This window comes from Centruroides vittatus, unplaced genomic scaffold (genome assembly GCF_030686945.1).
Source record: "Centruroides vittatus isolate TY-2023 unplaced genomic scaffold, ASM3068694v2 contig_790, whole genome shotgun sequence".
NCBI lineage: Eukaryota > Metazoa > Arthropoda > Arachnida > Scorpiones > Buthidae > Centruroides > Centruroides vittatus.
This window is the reverse complement of record NW_027122510.1, coordinates 148,360-155,806: the sequence shown is the minus strand read 5'-3', so window position 1 is coordinate 155,806 and position 7,447 is coordinate 148,360. Positions and strand designations below refer to the sequence as shown.

Sequence of the window (7,447 nt, the reverse complement as noted above, 5' to 3'; positions counted from 1 at the left end):
GTGTATAAAAGTTTTATTTTCTAAAGGTAATAAATTTTAATTACTGATGTTTTAATGATTATATTCTTTATTTCTTTTGTTTCTAGTTCCTTAACTAAAGATAAAAAATTACAAAAAAAGAAATCTGTGTACACCGACATGAACGATTTCTCCGGCCAATCCAGCATACGACTTCCTTGCGAAGTGCACTTCGTTTGTACGCTATCTGGCAAGAAGAAAAAAAACAAGTTAAAGATGGCTGACTACGATGACGTAATCATTTTGTGACGTGCAGTGACGAATGCATAGGGAGGATTCCAAGTACTTAAGCCCTCTCATTGATAAAAATAATTAAAATTTAATTATTTTTATCTGATTACTCTGTGATTATTGATTGTTGCTATGTATACAAAGTATATTGTGCTTCAATCTCTCTTTTCGTATCTCTTCTGCGTCATTTCGCTTTATAATTATTATAATACAGCATAAATAATTGAATATTTTGTAAATTGACATAGAAAAAATACTTCTATATCTGTACTTTATTAATATATTATACGTAGAACATGTAGGCCTATATTTACAAACGTTTAGAATTCAATTGACCTTGATAATAGGAAAAGACAATGTTGACTCGCAGAACAGCTTTTTATATAATGGTTTCAGCTGTTGGTAATTGTATTTAATTATTTGTTGCTGAATAAAATGATATAAACTGCATCATCTTACATTAAATAGATGAGGACTTTCAAGTATAATCTGATCAATTGTTTATTGCAATAATGAAAATTAAATTAGCCATAATGAAATTATAAATATTAATTCAATGTTACATTAAATATCTGACAATAGTAAAAAAAATTGAATTTTCGAATTTTATTTTTACTACGTAAGATTGATAAATCGTATTGTCCTGCCATTGTATTGAGCTTTATGCATAGTGAGCGCTGTCGCGGCGCCTGTGACGCGCGACTTCTTGTTATCAGACTTGTTACGTTAGTTCTCTGACGGCTGATAAGTTACTTGATATTACAGTAGAGGTATTTATACTTCAGAAAACACGGGAACCGGTTTTTATGTTGTTTTATAGTAAAATACAATCGTGGTAGAGCTGCTTTACCAGGCAATGCGCCCAATATCTCGAATTCTCTACGGTATTGTACCACAAAAGCAGTAATAATATCACAATAGCTGCACAATAGAATAAAAGGGGAAAAATTATTGAAAATAAAGTTTATAAAGCGTAAAGAAACAATAAAAATTGGCCTTAATCCATTTACTTTTGAAAGAACAATTAAAATTTAAATACGTAACACTTGTGAACTGAGGAACGTCTGTCATTCGCGTGACGTAATACCCATATATAGGTGGCAGCACATACCGACAAACGTACAATGACATACATAACGAAACACAGGTTCGACTCGAGCTATCAGACGCACTAGGCAGTCGCCTAGGGCACGGGCGTCACGGAAATATTTATGAATTACGTTAATTATACATATTACGTATACATCCAAAGCTATCGCGTGTATGAGTAAAGGTTGTTCAATGAGCTTTAAGGCGCATGCAGTAGTAGTAAAAGAAAAGGGCAGCAGATTGAAATCTGCCGAGTGTCAAAAACTTTTAGGCCGGCCCTGTTGACACTCATACAATGATATATATGAAAATACATAAGAATTTTATCAAAAGCAATTAAAAATTAAATACATGGTTCTTAAATACATAACACAACAACGCCCACATACATGACAGATAATTATGTGTTTGTGTTTTCATGTGTGTCCATATATCTCCACTCATACGTGGACAGACATGGATATACACGACGAAATATATTACTATTGATCAACGTACACACAAGAAAAACTTATCGTCCAATTCGCATGGAGAATATTCAATTTCCCACTACATAAATTGACCAATCAACGTTTAGCTGTTGTACTACTGGGTATTACCATGGAAACACTTTCGAAAGACACGCCTCCTGAAAAACCGCTTTGTGTTAAATATCTTTTAATTTCGAAAAAATGCTTTTATTTAAGGGAACTTTAAACATTATTTTAATTAATTTTAAAATAATATTTTCAAATATGTAAAGGAATATTTAACCCTGAAAGTGTTGTCATTAAAAATATAATTACATATTGTTTCTACTTTAAAAAAAAATAGAGTTATCAGTAGAAAACCTTGAAGAGGAAAGCTAAAATTATAGGTGTGTATATTCAAACAAGAACGGGACGTGCATAAATTAATCGTTATTATATCGAAAATAAATAAAATTTCTAGAATTTAGATAAAACTAAATATATTACAAATTAATTTGTAAAGTTTCTTATGGCTTATTCGCTTTTACTATCAATTTATTTATGTTCGACTGCTTTATTTTGAGACAAACTAAAGCAGTCTGTTACGTTAAATTAATTAATTTTTGGCAGGAAAGTCATTTAATTACAAATTCGTTAATTAATTCAAAATATGCAAATTAATTTGTGGTATAAGTTCGACCTTCTGTTGTAACGTAAAATAATAAGTGTTTGTAAAGATATGTCTGGAAAATAAACATGAAAGCAGAATGACATGATGATAAACTAGTTATCATTGGGAAAGCCTTGAGGGGGATAAAATAAACAAATTAGCTTGGGTCCCTAGCAATGTCGTGCTATAACTTTACGAGTCGCAGGAAAATTTGAATTTGAAGGCCCCAGGCGTTGAGTTCAAACATTTTTCTTCGAGGAAAATTTTCTTGTAAAAGATTGGTTTGGGACCCCCTGCTGGTGGTGTCCCTAGGCATTTACCCTTTTTTGCCCGTAGGATAACGCGCCACTGGTCTCTGGAAAGTAGGGGGCTTATACAATATTTTCTCATTTAATTAATATAATAATTTAATTTTCTGTAGGGCCCCGAATTTTCGTGTTCATCTATAAGCCTTCTTCTCATAGCTTGATTCATCTCAGATGAATTGGACCCTACAACACTGTAGGGGATGTATTGTATAAAAAAATGAAATTTGCATAAAACCTAAATTACTTTAACATTGTTTGGAGTGCGCATTTAAATAGAATATCTAATTCAGAGACTCCCGATTCAGCTCTTCACTTTAAAGACCTACACCAATGGTTCTCAACGTTTCTCGTGTTATGTGTAGATGACTCCTAAGACCCCTAATGACGGATCGCGAATTAGCGTTATTTAGCAATTTCAAGTTTTAATGATGAGCGCGAATTATACACAAAATTCTGGTATTTTTCGAAGATAAAAGACTTAAAAAGGAGTTTAAAATGTTTCATTATATTCGAATATCTCATGTAATTTTTTTTACTATTGAAAGTTTATTCGGCTCCCAGAAATAATTATTAATACTTCATTTTCAAGTTGTGATATCAAATATATCCTTTGCGTGACTGAAATATATTTAATTTTTCCTTTTATTTTAATAAAACACACACACACATACACACGCTTAATACATTTTAGTCAAAAGTCAAATGCTTAATTTTACTTTATTTACGTTTAGCATATTTTTATCTGCTTTAAAACGGTAAGGAAGTTTAAATTGTATATTTTCTTTCAAATTTTATAGCTTTATTTGTATTATTATTAGGCGAAATGTTCCACTTTTCCTCTAAATAAATTAGCCAATAAAATTATGATTTATCAAGACAAAATATGTAGTATTCGCCTATATAAATAGCATATTTACATCAGTAAAGAAGTAGTAGTAAACCTTGAAATCAAAACAGTAAAGAAATACTATCTTTCCTATTGATTTTAAAATGACTGTCTGTAATATTTACGAGTATTGTTTCCAACATTTCTTGTATTTCTTTTTATATTATGAGTTTTAAAAAAATTTCTGTATATAAATGGCTTCTAAATGCAACTAAAAACTAAATCTTAACTTAAATTTATTAATTTCTTTAATGGTGTGAACCCCCTGAAATGGGGGAAACATTAATCTAACTTATAACTTTAGTTAAAATCAGAAAACGTAACTAGTTTCTTATTAGAATATAACACTATTTAAAGTTATAAATATTATTATAATTGATTTATCTCCCGATCTTATAAGAATATATGATTCTTAGTATAGGATAGATAGTATAAGGTAATGAATGCACACGTGCAATCTGTGAAGTGGTAGATACCAGTAGAGAGGACTTATATGGGAAACTGGCCCCTATTTAGGCGTTAGATATCTCAAGAAAATCCGTAAAGCACGAGGCTAATTCGTTAGTGAGGCGCGAACCCGCGACCTGTGTTCAGTGGTTTTATTCACTCGGCCACTGGTGAGTGGACAAGGCTCATAATACTTTATCGACACTGCTAATTAATTCACTGATTCCTGCGTGATCGATAGCGATCTCAGTGTAAACCCTTGTATTTAATTATATTATAATTGTCCTTCAATCGTTATCGATTTAAACAGTTCTCTGAAGGTTAACTATTTATCATTTTAATCAGTACTTATTTGTAGTAAATACTACTTCTTACTTCAATACTGCTAAATACAGTAGAAGGAAAACAATACTAAATGAATTGTATATTGGTTAATAATAATAATTAATAAAATTAGTAATATCGGAATCGATAAAATAAGAATTTCTATTGATTGTTGGCGTTTTTACTTACCCTATTAAAGTTACTGGTCGGTTATTATAATCAGTGCAAATTAATTACAATAAACGAATTATACACAGTACTGTAAAGTTTCGGAAACTTGAATTTTTAATTAATTATAGTTTATATTTTTGCATAATATAATTCGTTATTGCGTGAGTAGGTTTGGTTCGTTTTATTTGATAACATGAAGCAACATAACACAAGGGCAATTTGTCAAGGGGAAGATGCATTTTAGAACTTTCTTACTCTAATTAGGTGTTAGGTCCTCGGTGAAAACCCGGTAAACACGACGCGCTATCACTTGTGATTCCACAACCAACTATCAGTGTTTGCTGGCGTTATCCACTCGCCCGTTGAAAGTAAAGTGAAATTCATCCCTACTATACTTTTTTCTATTAACTATTTAATTGAGTTTAGTACTCATTTCCTTACAATTTAAATCGAAGAATGCTTTTCTGCGAAGAAAATTCATAAATTTCGTCTTTAAATTGAAAATAATTAAAACTAGAAAGCCATTTCTGTCACTAATTTATTTCCATTTTGATAATTATCAGTGTTTTCGTGTAATTAACGTTGTGTTTTTCTCCTTAATAACCTTCGGACTGAAACTTCTCTATTCAAGGACATTAAAATAGTCTATAGATATTAAGCTACATTATCAAACGTCGATGTTACACTATGAAAAAACAACTCTGCATTCCTAAATAGAAGTGATTTATCTTAAAAATTTAATTAGATGGTTATGTGTGATAAAGAAGTTTTACGCAATTTGCTGCGTTAAAGTAAAATCGTACACACGTAGGTACTGTACAGTACAATTAAAACATAGTAACTTAAACTGAATCACCTTGCTTCGCACACGCAATACTTAAAATCATTGTGATATTCTCAACCAGTGTAGACAGACGTGATACAAAGGTGAGTACATTTATTATAGTTATATTAACGATATTTAATTACTTATTTTAATATCTGTTTCTAAAACGTAAGAAAAGTAAGACTAGGAATGAAAAGATTTGCTATTTAAAATTGTAATATATAATCTAAAACCTGTTTAATGAGAAAAGGAAGACTTTCTGGCTAACAATTTTACAAGGAAACTTGAGAAAAGCGATTGGTTTGATAGGATGAGTTAATGCAATATATGGGCGATCCGACAGGGAATACCTCACGAGAGAACTTTCTGTGAGAATCTGGCATCTTTATACATGTTACTTAGGTTAAGAAAACCCCAAAACTCCCCGCGGGCAGCCGGTCGGTCAGATGCGAACCCACGACTAATTATTATTGCATGGCCATAGAAACAGGTTACATTTTGCAGCCAACGTTACGAATGCAATTCTAATTTCAGATCATCCGGTTGCATGTAACACTCAGACCAAAACAATAGACTGGATATAAACAGAAGGGAAAAAAGAGAAAAACAACACCTTAGGGACAACTTCAGGTTTTATACCGTAAAAGTAAAGATCAAACTAAGCATTATCCCTCGCCTCGAGTGTCTTGAAGAAATATTTTTTGTTGCTTGCAACGCTAAATATACCGTAGATGCAAATTCTGATACTAATTCTTTATTTTCTTTCACAAGAATGTTTTCGATGTGTTTTGAATGTCATCAAATTAGGTTTGGTTGCTTTTAAATTGATAAAAATCTTTCTCAACAGCATTTACTATCAGCTCAACAGCTCAACTATCTATTAAAACAAATCAAATCAATACAGTAATATAAAATGTACAGTACAATGATCAAATTACAAGGCTCTTAAATACACCTACCCTTAAACTTAACACATAATTAACGTATGGTTTTTTTTTGTAACAAAAATTTAAATGCTTATTATTTTGGAGCCAGTTTCACCTGAGTAACAAGTTGTCACGTGGTGGACACGTGGTATGCTAGTCACCTCCGGGAGGAAATCCAGTACGTGTCTAGCAAATAAATAGGCTTGTATGCACACAAATCGTGTGAATGAGTAACGTATTCATTAAGGTTCTTCAAATGTTTTAAAGTCTTTATAACAATTATTTACATCAAACTGTAATCTTTTTATTTATATCTGTTTTAAAGACAATTTTAAACATTAATTTAAGCAAAAATATTACTAAAAAAATAGTTTTATATCTCAACATTACTTAAATTCATCTTTTTATGTGTTGAAGTTAAAAGTTTTAAGTGTAATTTGTTTCGATTTACACGTGTTTCTGAAGAGAAGTCTGCCGTTATCGACGAATTAATTAAATTTAGAGATGATATCTCTTGTTCAATATAAACAAATTACAGATAAATAATTATAAAATTGCATCGTTTATCTAACATTAAGCTTAAGATATGTTTTTATAAGTAAAAAAAGTATCACAACATTAATATATAAATCTAGAAAGTTTCTGAGTTTTGATAAATAACTTTAATGTACAGTACCTGATTAATCGATAGTACAGGGTCTATATTTACCATAAATTTCAAATTTATTTACTTGAAACGTGTACTGTACGTCCTTGTTAATAGATAAAGTATAGGATCAAGACTGTATAGCTTTCTGTATTTGTGCCAAGAGGGTATGTAGCACTTTTTATTGATATAAGTTAAGTAAAAAGTAATTATAAGTATTGTAATACGGGTCAGTCACTCTCTCACAACGCTGACAGCAAAACAAGGGTAAGATATAATAATAATAATAGCGTAAAAGCTTTAAGATTGAATATTTAATGATACTGAACGGAAGATAAATCTTTGGTTAAAGAAGTAACGCAGCCATATGACTATTTGAGTTTTAAATTATTGAATTTAATACATTTTTATTGGTTATTATTCCTATCCTTTTCCTATTCGAATACTTTTCTAGTA

General features: G+C 30.7%; 2 protein-coding genes across 2 annotated transcripts in view; one reads left to right on the top strand and one right to left on the bottom strand.

Moving 5' to 3' along the window:
* Nucleotides 1-7,447, bottom strand: part of LOC136981733 (alpha-tocopherol transfer protein-like) — a 149,082-nt gene that overhangs the window by 87,339 nt on the left and 54,296 nt on the right. The gene's annotated exons all lie outside the window — the stretch shown is intronic.
* The window catches only part of LOC136981731 (alpha-tocopherol transfer protein-like), a 39,451-nt gene continuing 37,293 nt past the window's right edge, over nt 5,290-7,447 (top strand). The window contains exon 1 of the mRNA XM_067278080.1: nt 5,290-5,520. The gene's annotated coding sequence lies outside the window, so the exon portion shown is untranslated. The remainder of the gene's footprint in view (nt 5,521-7,447) is intronic.